The sequence below is a fragment of the Eschscholzia californica genome, unplaced genomic scaffold (genome assembly GCF_041429995.1).
Source record: "Eschscholzia californica isolate CP2 unplaced genomic scaffold, dmEscCali1.0.p SCAF_6, whole genome shotgun sequence".
Lineage (NCBI taxonomy): Eukaryota > Viridiplantae > Streptophyta > Magnoliopsida > Ranunculales > Papaveraceae > Eschscholzia > Eschscholzia californica.
In genome coordinates this window covers 4,959,448-4,973,466 of record NW_028238483.1, presented here as the reverse complement: position 1 = coordinate 4,973,466, position 14,019 = coordinate 4,959,448, and positions in this window count along the sequence as shown.

The following is a 14,019-nucleotide window of genomic DNA, read 5'->3' as shown; positions in this document are numbered from 1 at the left end:
GAGAAAAAGTGAAAGTTGAGATTTTTTTTTTAAAAATGGAAAGAAGATTGAAAACAAGATTGAACAGAGATGGAAAGTTAAGATCTTAGAAGATTCAAACAAGAAGGAAATCTGATTCTTTTCCTTACAGAGAGATAACCGAGACAGATCAAGAGATTTTTAGAGAGATAGAAAGAAATGATTTGATTTCTTTTTCCATCTTCATACTGTTTTGAATTACAGAGAGGGAAGAGCTGGAAATGTAAACTAAATATTTGAAGATTGAGATATATTATGGTTGAAGAAGGTAAGATGTAAGGATAATATAGTTGTAGAGAGAGAGAGAATCAAAAAGATTTGGAAGATGATTTCTAGACAGAGATAGAGAGATTCGAGGAGGGTCTGCTACATGATTCTTCTGGTTTGTATCTTCTTTCACATATAATTTTTAGACAGAGAGAAGAAAAGGGGAAGATAACAGTAAAAAGAGAAAGTTGGGATTGGCTGAAGATTATTTCCTAGAGAGAAAGAGAGAGAAATCAAGAGCTGGAACAGAGGACTCTCATCTTCTTCTTTTCTATCTATAAATCAGAGAAACAGAACAAGGAACCATTATCTCATCTTTGGGGTCAAAAGCTTAAGAAAACAGGAATATTAGAGAGAGAGAGAGAACAAATCATCTCCACACGGCTAATCACAGACAGAGACATCTACCATTTTTAAGTTTCTTCTTCTGTAAATCCCTTCTTTTTGTGAGAGAAAGAGAGATTAATAGAGAGAGAGATTAATTGTAGTAAGAAATACAGAAATTAAATAAATTCAGTGATTCTTATTCATCTCCATTTTTTCTGGGTTGATTCTTTTAGTGAGAAAGAGAGGAAAAACAGAGATTGATAGAGAGAGATTATTAGAGAAATTCAAAAGAAGAAAGAAACAGAGAGTATCATTTATTTTATCATCCTCTTTCTTCTTATTTTAATTTTGTTTCTTGTTAGTGAGAAGGAGAGAAAGAGAATTTCCAGAAAGTAGAGAGAGAAAATCAGTTGGAGAAGACGAGAAAATCAGTGGGAAAATCATTATCCCACAGAGAAAATATTTCCGGGAAGATGAGAAAATCGTGTTCCTTTAGGGTCTGTTTGGTTTGTCGATAAAACTATTTTCCCATCTGCTGGAAAATACTTCCCTAAGGCCCTGTTTGGTTGCAAATCATCAAGAAAGTCAATTCTCTTCCCACTTTACTCTCGTACTTTAAATTGTTTAAATGTTTATCTCTCCCACCATGAAGCTAACTCTCTTTGACTTAGGGTTCTTGATGAAGTCTGAAAATATTTTGATGATAATCCTTTCATGGCTTAATATCTTAAATGCCTTAATCGTTATAATATTAAATTCGTAGTGTTGACATAGGGAGATTTCTTCATTAGCTATGCTTTTGATTTGATGGCTCATGTTTAGGTTAAGTCCTTTAATGAGTCATGCTTATAAATTGATAGTTAATAGTTGCGACTTCTTATTTTAAAACTTCGAGTTTAGACTTTAGTACTATTCGGCTTTAACTAGAACATTTTCCGGGGTTTGGTACATTCGGTTACCAAAACTTGAGTGATAAAGAAGATATGCTCGATTAGATCATCATTAATACATGTTAAGATGGATTCCAAAAACCCTAGGTCATCTCCCCCCATTTGAGTTCATACATTTGTTTTAGTATTTTATTATTTTATACCAAAAACTAAATTTTCAAAAACAAAAACCGTCTTACTTCCAAGTCTTAGAATAGGTTTCACTTAGTCTCTGAGGAACGAACCGGTCTTACCGGAATTTATTACAACTTGACACCCGTGCACTTGCGGGTGTAGACCTATTTAGGGTACCTTCTAGGCCCATCAACAACATTACACAAAATGTTTCCATAGTAAAATAAAATTCTTATGACACTTGTACTAGTGCAAACAAATTTTGTTACCTTCATCTGTAACGGTGATATATGTAATATGCTTTTGCCTTTTTTGGCAGCAGGGGCTTCTCTAGTTTCTCCACCAGCCCTCTTTTTAGGACTAGAATGTTGCACAATGTTTTCTTCTTGTGTTGATGATGTTGCTTTCTTTTTGGTTCCTGCTTTGCCCATCATTGTAAATCATCTGCATAAAATAAAATGTTTAGTTCAAGAATGTAATGCTTTAAGCATAACAATAAACGTCTTCAACATAACTGTAAATGTCTCTTTTAACCAATAAAATCCTCCAAAATCATAACCAAACACATAAATGTTTAGAACAGAACCCAAAATGTCTTCATCACAATTTTAATGTTTTCAAACACACCACCCTCAAATGCTAACGAAGAACATCACTGTAATAATCAAGTTAAACACCCAAAATATTATCAACAAACTCCTAAATATTTGAATCAAAACCCTAATTTTTTTAGCATAACCCAAAATGTTTAAAACAAAATAGATTTCATCAACAAACCATAGACAAAAAACTTGACTTACAAACACAAACCCCCAAATTAGCTTCTGTAAAAAAAATTGAAGAACCCTAATGGTTCTTTTATACCTAACGAACGGATGAATGCTTCAGAAACTCAAAACCCTAACTATTCGTTTTAAAAAAACGCACCTTTTAATTAAAAGTCACAACCCTAGATAATGAACAGAGTCGAAGAAGATGGATAGGATAAGATGCTTTGAAACGGCAACAGATTCGATTTCAAAAAGAGAAGAAGAAGATGCTTGAAGATGAGAGAGAAATGTAGAGAGAGAATTAGCTGAAATGTTTGAGTGTTCTGGGTGAAGCTGAAATTGCTTTGGGTGGTAATGAAGAGAGAGAAACTTTTGAGTGGGGTTTAAACGTCACTTCGGCTGACAGAGAGCATGTTGGGTAATGACAGAAATTGAGGGGAGGGAGAGGGATAGAAATGGGCGGGAAATGGAGGAGGGACATAACTGGTAGGTGAAATGTCTTATGAGGTTAGGACGGTAAATTCATCTTTTGGGTTTTTTGTTAGATATTATTCCGGTTGGATTTTGTTTAGTATTTTAGGCCGAATTTTGGGCCTTAGAATTTTCCTCTCTTTCCATTTCATGACAATTTTGGAGAAAAAGAGTAGGGATCTTCATAGGAAAACAAATTTAGTACGATTTGCGTTGGTTTTGATTTAAATAGGGGCATTACTTTTGTTAATTTTTTAAAAATTTTTGGCTTAGATCTTCAATTAGGGTTTTGAGTTGAGAATGTTGTGACGAAATCAAGTAAACTAAGAAAAACATTGGAAAAATCACACAGAACACAAAGAGATTTACGTGGTTCAGTTGGTAAGACCTACTCCACGGTAAACAACAACACAGCAAATTCCACTATAATAAGGAAACAAGTTACACAAGGGATTCGTGAGAATTCTAAATAATAACATATCTCTAGGATTTCATTTTATATGGACCACGAAAACCCTAATCCCGACGACACACTGTCTCACCGACTCCCTATTTCTGATCCCGAAATATACATATACTAGGTATAACCCGTGCCTAAGGGCACATGCAAATATCGTCAAACAGAATGGTAAATTGTATATAGAAAGATAATGATATAAAGATCCAAAATAAATTCATGCCATTTAAAAAATAAACATAAAATAACTTTTAACCAAATTGTAAAATGTTCTAAATACCCATTTGGAGAGGAGATCATAAAAGTTACACTACATTCCATGCAGATTTTGACAAATAACATCAAGGAGTGAAACTTCAATATTAACATGATAATGAGACGTAAAATAAACTTTCAGTTTACTTTGTCCGAGATTACTCATAATTCTTAAACCTGCAAAAAGAAAATAAGAAAGATAAAAGGGTTACGATAGATAGAGTATTGATACCCATTGAAAGTAAAAAATGATAAAACACACAAGGACTATACTCAAGCCAATTCGAGCAACAATGAAATTTTAGGCATATAGGGTCTTTTCTCGCTTAAAAACCATTCCTGCCATCGTCCAACTACTCCCTCAAGCATTTGAGTGAGAGACATGATGCTCGTTTATGTTTCTCTAGGCGAGTCTTCTTACGTCTGAACTTAAGCATAAATTGCAAGCTACATATGTAAATGGGTAACAGTACCTATCATAACAACTCTCCAGTTACAGTCCGGAAATTTAAAATCATCACAATAGATCTTAGTAATTCCCTAATTATTCCACAAAATGAAAAATGCACAGTAATAAGCAAATGAATATATCGTGTCTACCTCTGGTGTATCAGTACAGTGAAAGATGCCTCTTAAGAGAAGAGACATGTGTGCAGGATACAACGAATTAAATAGGAGCCCGAATGTTTTGCGACTGAATTTAAGAAAATAAGAAAGGAAAGAAAGAAGATTAGAACATAATAAAGAAGATCACATAATAACACATAAAGAAAAGTCAAAAACTTCACAAAATCCACCTATTTGTTGCCATTCTAATTCCTCTCAGATCTTGCATCAACCCAATCAGAGCATATTTCACACTATTCATCCGTAGAATCAGGTGTTGATTCCATAGTCCAAACTGAAGAATACCTAAGTTTGCATAAAAATGATAGTTATATGAGTAAAATCTTGAAACCTAACATCGGATTATATATTAGGAGAGAGAAGAAAGAGAGTGATTAAGCTTTCTATGGAGGGCGTACATAACAGAGTAACTAAATTGCAGTTACCTAATATTACCAACAACGTAGCTCACAATTGTTTAGGGCAACAATAATACCACAACCCTTATGTGAAAATATTAAATTTCCAATTCAACGATTTTCTTCTAGCGGGTGTTTGATGGTAACTTCAATTTTGTAGTCTTTTAGAAAAGGCTTTAGTCTTCGCAAATTGTTCACGGTGTAATTTTGTAAATTAGATTTCTCGAGATGGATTCTTTGGGCCACTCTTGGTATTTACAAAATTATTCAGGTCTATCCATGAAAATAGATTTGTACGCATGGGAAACAATACAGTAGGATCAGGGCCGGTCCTGAGTTTTTGCTGGCCCAAAGCGAGTTACAAAAATGTGGCACCACAAATCTATATAATAAAATAGGTGGATGGGTGCTGACTGGGACAAACCCCTGGATAAATCTAGCCGTCCGATCCACATCAGCACCATCATCAACTCAATGAATTGGCAACCGATCTCATTTCCACGGGATATATCTTCTCATTTTCAATCAACCGAGCGCTTATGACAAACGAATGGGCATACCTTCTTAGTTCCACCGGACATATCTACTCATTTCCCATCCTCTATATTTTATGGGTAGTAAAACCGACACACCAGATTACTTCAATCCTATTTCATCTTCCCCAAATTGAGTTCTCATCTTCCGCCGTTACAACCTCCCAACTTTCCCTAAAACGTCGAACCTTACGTTTATTGACGTCCCTTTCTTCTGACACTAATCCTGGTCCTTGATGAAAATCACCATGCTTTAGCTGTTGCTCCACTATTTTTTCCTTCTTCCACATTCAGTATGGTACCTGATGAATTCATTGTATGTTAAAAAGTGAGGAAGAAATTCAAATTCATTTTTTCATCTTTTCTTCTCTTATCTATTGGTAAATTTAAATCTCATAATACTTTCCAGTGTGTGAAGAACTCATTTTGCTGTGTTGGTAATTCTTCTGTCCTTCATTTTTATCTTTTGTGTTCTTTTGCTTTGGAAGTAGATGTTGTCTCTCAATTGTTTGATAAAATGTCAGAAAGAAACTTGGGTTTATTATCTGTTACTGTTATGAAATATGGGTGGCTCAATGACTATACATTTTAAGGAATTTGGTAAAGAGAATGCTGGTGGCATATATGAAGATGTTGTATATTGATAAATGGCAAGCAAGATCTTTTCTTAATTGCCGATACAGAATATGTTCCTTATCGTTGTGCATTTGTATAAGTGTTACATATATACATATAGAATCAAAAGAATAGTAAAAAAATGAAAGACGGACAGAGCGTTTTGTGTATAACAGAACCGGAGACCAGTTTGCGTCAAACTGTTCCAAATGTTTTTGTAATTTTATTAGTGTCATACTCATAGCCAGGGTATCTCCTGCAATTACTGGTTTTGCTGAAGCTCGCTCTGTTGGTTCTTGCAAAAAAGAAGTTTTCACAAGACTCACCTGGTATTTTCTTCTTTCTGTTTTACACTTTTACACTATTCCTTCATTATCGCCCCATTTCTCACTTGCTTTATGTGGTTTTCATGGTATGAGGTGGTTCCTCACCGAAGTTTGTGTTATTGTGCCTCATGGTGGTGATGACAGGTATGCTCTTGAATAATAATTATTAAGATTTCCATTCATATGCTTGAGTAGGTTATCTTTATATCGTTCTAAAACTAATGAAAGTAACAAGGCATTCTGAAAATGAGAAGTGAAGTTTCCAGGCGTTTTTTAGTGCAATGAAGTAGATGCTCGAAGTTACATTGGGTTTGATGATGATGTTTCGAGATAACCAGTTATCTAAGTGTATGATAAAGTTAGGTATTAGTTTGATATAACGTAGGTAAACTTCCAATCGGGTACAACCATTATAAGTGATGTTTAAATATGACCAGGTTATACAATGGTACGATAAAGCTAGGTAACACTTTTTATATCTGCAAAGTGCAGCTTCTGCTTATTAGTACGTTGTTCCTTTGACCTTGATATAGGCAACTAAGTAAGTATTCTTTTTGACAGGATAATCAACACAGATATGTTTGGGTGGTGAGATTCAGTTTGATTTCTACCAGCGATAGTTTGATGTTATAGTTGTGGCAAGTTCTTTATGTGCTTTCACTTTCGGTTCATTACATGATGCAGCAAGCTGTCAAGCACTCCATTGATTTATCTGTTTAAATTTCTTATTTCTTCATATATAATTTTTGTAACACAGTAGAGCAATCTATTTATCATCATCATCTTCCTCTGGTGCCTAGAGTCAGTTCTTAATTACTTCTGTGTAATAGACAAAATATAGAATTTAAGAGATTACATCATCAAAAGCTCAAGAGAGAGATTGGAAATGTAAATTATTACTAAAAACTAGCAATTAATTCAAACCAGAGTTTGAAGTGACATGTCTCTCTTTCTCATTCATGTTTTGATATGGTCTCAAGGTTCACCACAAATGAATTTTGCTATGGATCACTCTGTTGGATTATTAATCAGCAAGTTATAACACTAAAAGCAAAAGCGGTGTTTCTTTTCGATTACTAAAATTCCTTGGTTTCTTCTTTGATCTCACATTAAGTACATAGATTATCCCTTCTACACGGGTTGAATTTTTCTATGGAATTTTCTTTGAGAGAACTACTAACAAGCTATAGCACTCGAGGCCGCCAAAAAGCTAATACATCTAGAATAGTCTACTGCTCTTCCTATGTTGTAAATCCAATTCTTAAAATCCTAAGGAGAGACACTTAAAGTTAAGAAAAGAAAAGAAGCAAGACTAAAACAAAATATGATTAACGGTAAGTATTGCAATCGTGTAAAGTGCTTGATAAATTCCACCGTGCCGGAGGCACGGGCTATAACTGATAGGCCCTAAAATAGGTCTATTCCCGCAAGTATACGGGGTCAAGTTATAGTACTTCTAATAAGTCGAGTTTCGTTCCAAAGGACAAGCTATTTTATCTAAATCTCGAATTACACCCCCTTTCAAACTTTTGATTTGATTTGGAAACTACTATGAAAAAAAAGAAAGCAATACTAATAGACTAATAAGAATGAAATCAAGATGAGAAGAAGAATCTAGGGTTTTCGATTTCACCACATAAATGGACTACTTAAAACATGCATTAATTAACAAATCCCTTTTCTCATGTATAACTCAAAATCTAACATAATAAACTATTTAGATTTCGGAATATATTCTTTAATAACACTATTCAAAATCAAGAATGTATGATTGACTACCATATAAAACTAATTTCCTACACTATCATTCAAGATCTAAAAGGCATATCTCATCTAATAAATCAATAAAAGCATGAAATATCTAATTATAATACATGAATGATAATAAGGTTATAGAATCAACATGAAATGACAATCAATAGGCATTGAAGCTCAAAATAAGGATTCATTGATTTATAACATATCTCAAAATAAGCCCAAATATGGGTTTCCTCTACACCCTAGATACAAAATTTAGCTACTCATGGAATCTAAAATAATATTCATTGAATTCATAAAATAAATGGAATTACAAAAGATTAATGGAAAGAAATCACCAAGAATGTTCACAATCCATATTCCCATGTATCTCCATTTTGATGTCCAATTTAAGCTCCAAGTATCTCAAGAATATTGCTCAAAACTCCAAATAATAGCTTATTAGAAGATAAAAGAAGAGAAATTTAGAAGAGAGATAGAAGAAGAAGAGATTTTAGAGAAGAAGGTATGGAGAAATTAGAAGGTTAGAAGAAGAAATTAGAAGGAGAAAGTAAATCTAGAGAAAAGATGAAGGTGGTAGAGAAAAGAATGGTGGCTAGGGTTTTTAGTTGAGAAGAGGTAGAGAGAAAAGGAGGCTAAGAGAGGCTAAGAGGGGAAAAGAAGGGTTAGGGTTTTACAACTACAAGAAGGAGGAAAGGGGGGCTAAGAAAGGAGGAGGAAGGCTAAGAGAGGATATTGAGAGGGTTTGCAAGTCTAAGTTCTAATGGAGGAGAAAGGGATTTATTTATAGGGTTAGGGTTTTGGTTGGGTTAAAGTGGTAAAAAAGATAAACGTTGAGGGCTAAATGGGTAAATAGAAGGGTTAAAAGGGATAAAACCCTAGTTGGGCTGGCGGCTAGTGTTTAATTTGGGAATTCGGATGCTGGGTTGTAGCCGGGTTCACGGTCTAAAGTTGCGGTTTAAACAGAGGCCGTCGGATGAAAGGTGTACGCGGATCTAAAGGGACAGGAGAGTGACACGCGTCCCGGGACTACCTTAATACGAAGCTTCGGGCAACACGGAATGGAATAAAGGACAGACGCACATCAGCCGTAGATCTTGATAACGCGGGAAGTTGCGGCTGCGATTAAAACGCGAGCAAGGGACTACCGAACTAAAATGAAACGCGATACATTGGATCATGCTCGATGGCCACACTTCGCTGCTTAGCGCGAACACGGGATTTAGATGATCTGACCTCCGAACTACGACACGTGTCCCTAAGCATACCGCGGGCCAGAAACTTGCCCGACATTGTACCGAATGCTGACCAAATGTTGACCTGACTTTGACCTTGGTTTATTCCTTCGTCCGGACTCCGATTTGACTTCCGTTTTCTCCTACGGACTCGTCTCGACCTCTACTTTTCAACCACGCACTGACCTTGGCCAAATTTCCAAAATGTCCTTGACTCCAAATGACCAAAATACCCTTTATGCATCTTTTTCTCATTTTTAACCGTTTTTCACACCTAACTCTGCAAAAGACACCTAATCAAGAAAACCAACCATTTTATTATAATAAAGACTCGAAACCGACTAACTTGGCTAAATTAAACGACTTAGATGGGACATTTTCATGACCCATCAAACATCCCCAAACTTAGATTTTGCTAGTCCTCGAGCAAAACAAAATAAAAGAAAAACCTAACTCACTTTCGGAGGAATCCCGGTTGCATTTAGCATATGCAACAAGCTGTTAAACCCCTAGGTTGCCCTAGTGGACGAGTTTTGTCTCGTGAGGGTTTTCAGAGAATGTACCCACAAAATTCAAAAACATTTCAAAAATATAATAGGGTCCAAACGCACTCAAAGCCAACTAAGATGGACCAAAAATGTTTATCTCCTAGAAAATTTTGGCAAGCTAATAGGAATCAGTCAAAGTTAACAATACTATACAGATGTTAAAGGTCTCTTCACTAATAATCTAGACTCGAAGTGTACGTGACTAGCCACAATGAGAATCACTTCAGTTCCAAGCAGGCAGAACCTTGATTCCTATCTTAATACATTTCGCCTCGACTTTGGCCTCACAGACATACACTCTAAAAGATGAATCACTCAGAAATGGTTCGCTCGTATGTGCGAGTGTGATCACTAATATAGACTCAACACATAAAAAGGGTGAGGACAACATTTTAAAACGAATGATCTACGAAAAGGAATATAACCACTAAATGGAATGGGGAAGCTCACTTACCCTTCTCACCCACTCTACCCTATAATAATGCTTCCTAAAGGTCAACGGATACAAGTGATGAGATTGATGGTGATGAGATCCCGAGAATGTCGACGCCTTCAATGCTAGAGAACTTCAAGCAACTTCCATACTTAGCTTTTTTGCTTCGAACACTTATTTTACATAACAAACTAAAGTTCACATGAACTTTCTTTTACACAAACTTTCTTTTTCAGAGATTTTCACTTCATTTTTCATTTTTTTTTTTTTCAAACACACTATAAAACACAACTATAAACCATGCAATCAATGCAATACCAACACTAGTATTCTCAACAATCAACTTTTCCATTTTTCGCACTTTGCTTTCACATTCTTCTTCCTTTACTTTTCATGCCTTCATTCTCGTGATTCATATGATGAATGGATGGTGGAGTATCCGTCTTCCTGAAGTTGACACTATTATCGGGCTTCATGAACTACAAGAGTAAGGTTTATTCGCTATCCTGATGTCACTCCTAGTGGCTATGGAAGTTGAGCACACGAGATCAAATGAGCTCTTTTAACAAAGTTGCGAGGTTGAGTAGCTCTTCACTCTACTCGGAATTAGCGCAGAAGAGTACACTCAAAGGTAATAGAAAGGCTCAGAAATCTCACTAGGGTTAAGTCTCCACTAATGATTAATCTAGTTCACTCAGAACCGTCTACCCTCACTTTCATAATACTCACATGGCTAGCACACAGACGACCTCAAGACTCGACATTCATGAAGAAACCTTTAACAACCGGATAGTACAATCAACTCAACTCTATAACTATTAACAAGCCAAAAACAACTATTACACTCACATTTCGGTCCAAAATTGAAAAATTTTGAACCCTCTTGAATTTTCGAAATGAAGGACTTAGCAAAAGTACTTCCCTATCCCTAAACTTAAACCGAACATTGTCCTCAATGTTCTGAAGACTATGCCAAAAATAAAAAGATGAGAGGGAAGATATTACCATACTCCACTGTCCTATATCAGAAGCATGGGTTGCCTCCCAAGAAGCGCTAAGTTTATCGTCTTCAGCCAGACGATGATGAAAGAAAAAAGAAAGAAAAGTTACTGTAAACCTACTGGATTAAAGGTTGATGACTCCCCATACAATAGTAATCGGAAGATTTGAGGGTCAACCCAAAAGATGAAGTATCCAGGAAGGTTCAGTCTCACGTCCATGGAATGATATGGCAGTTTAAGTGAGACTTCCAATGTGAATGATTTATCCCCAAACTTAGATGAAGCAACAATCATTAAGTTTGGCGATAAACTAAAGTTGAAAGACATTGGATAAAACGGATCCTCATAAACATGACAAATGGATTGAGAGACCATGGTAGAGTTCACAAGCGATTGCAACGGGGTAACTTGAACTTCCGAGGGACATGGTGCATAACTATTTAAGAGATTGGACTCATCTAGATCAACACTCAAACTAGGAGGTTCTAAAATGACCTCATTGGCTCGTTGTAAAATCACCTCCAAGTTAGGTACTAGCTCATTTGAGTCTGACTTAGGTAAAGACTCTGAAAAACTTTCTAAAATTTCTCTTATTATGATGTCATCGGTGTCCTTAAAGAATTCTAAGGTTTCACCTAAGTCAAATGAGTCATCACTCTCTTTAGACATTTCTGCAAGCCATAACTCATCATCTTCATCTTCTGTAATACCTCCAATTGGACTCAAAAGGGTATCATCATGACTAAGTGTAGTAAAAGATTGAGAATCAAGAAATAATACAGACTCAGCTTTTGGATCTTCTAAAAGTGGCTTAAGAGTTTGCTCAACAATGGACTCGTATGATAATGGAACATTGATGTTGACATGTTTGAACAATTTCACTACCTCATCAGATTGAGGTAACTTCATCGTCTCCATTAGACGCTGAGGGTATGGAGCTCTAGGAACATAAGGTTCAAACGTTGGAGGTGGACTCTCAGACTCACGAGCCTTCTCAGGATTATCACGAGGGTGTAACTTGTTATCCTCATGAACTCTTACTCTCTTGTCAAGAACTCTACCTCTCCTAAGGGTGGTAACTACATTGGCTTGATCGGGTGGTTGTCTAGCCAATGTACATTCTGATCCCTGCCCTGGTTGGCTCAGAACCTCACCATTTTCTATCTGACTAAAGGCTTCTTGAAGTTGACACACCTGGTTTTTTAGACTAATCAATGTCTGAGTGGTAGCTTGCATAAACTCTGGCGTGTTCATGGTGTCCTCTAATGTCATCTTCTTTTCAGAAGAACGTTGGAGACTGGATTGAGCATAAGGATCGCTAGGGGCAACGAAATCAGGATGGTTCATAGAAGTGCTAGGCTGACTCTGGTATTGACCTTTAGACCAAGAGAGATTGGGATGATTTCTCCAGCTTGAATTATATGTATTACACACAAGTTCTCTCGAAGTTCCCCATTGATGAGATTGCACGGCTAGTTCCTCTAAGAAGGCCATGCCCTCGTCGGCGGTTTTATTAGAAAACCCGCCATTACAGAATGATTCAACCAGGGATATGGTAGGATAATCTAGTCCTTCATACAATATTTGGACTAGTTTCATTTTTCCGAACCCATGGTGTGGACACTCTAGTAGAACATCTTTGAATCTCTCAAGATATGTATGGAGAGACTCTCCTTCGAGTTGCTCAAAATTTAGCAGACTCAGCCTTAAAGCTCTGGTTTTATGCGTGGAAAAGAACTTTTGTAGAAATACACCACTAAGTTCTGCCCACGTAGAAATAGACTCTGGTTTTAAGGCATAAAACCAAGACTTTGCTTTATCCTTTAGAGAAAAAGGGAATAGCCTAAGTGTAACGGCATCTATCGAGTTAGGGACGTTCATAGTCTTACATACGTCCTCAAATTCCCTAACATGATAATACGGGTTCTCATTCTCTAGACCACGAAACACTGGAAGCATGTTGATAATCCCTGACTTTATCTGGAAATAAGTGTTAGTCGAGGGTAACCTAATGCATGATGGCTGACAAACCATAGTTGGGTGCATGTAATCTTTGAGAGTCATAGGTTGATTCTCGGTCCTAGCTTGATCAATGTGATCCTCCATAGTCTCGCTTAAAGAAAGTTTTTCAAGTAAAACACTCAAATCAGACTCTTAACAAAATGACCCCTCTCATCACACAACCTAAGAGGCATACACCAAAAGACAAGACAACGGACTCTTTTGATTTTTTTTTTTTTTATTAAGAGTAACGAAACAACGAAGATCCTAAGGAAAACAAGAAAGCAAGCAAGCTGACTCCACCAAGCAACCTAGACACAATCTAGACGACCGGGTAGTCTTTTTCACCTAAAAATTGATCTAGACAGCTTCTACTTCTTACCAAAACTTGAACTATGATTCTTATGAGGAGTTACTCCGTCACAGTACAACGATCAAGAATTGTGTTCTTGGATCGTTCCCTCTTCCTGGGAAAACTCCAAATACTAATCAAGTTCGAGATTTGTCAAGAATGTCCTATAAGCTCGTTACCCTTTGACCAATGTCTAAATCGATTTTTAATTTTAAGTGAGGCTTGGGATCGGCGATGTTGTTACCTAGATGGGCAAGAGACCGGTGATGAAATCTGACTCCTATCTTGTAATGGGTTAATGCCCTTACTAATATGATAATTAAACTAATAGTTCGACAATCAATTAGCAAGCAAAAAACATCACAAGTACCCACTTACAGGAGATTCGTGGGTGATCAAGAAGTTACCTCCCGTTCAAGACGGGTGACGACCTTTGTAGACGACCCGGGCCACTCTTCCCGCAAGTGTGCGAACCCGAGGCTTCGTTTTGGTTTTCGGTTACAATTAACACGCCCTCTAATTTAGGGTCAAAACGTTTAAACCAAAAATAAAAACTAGAAAGT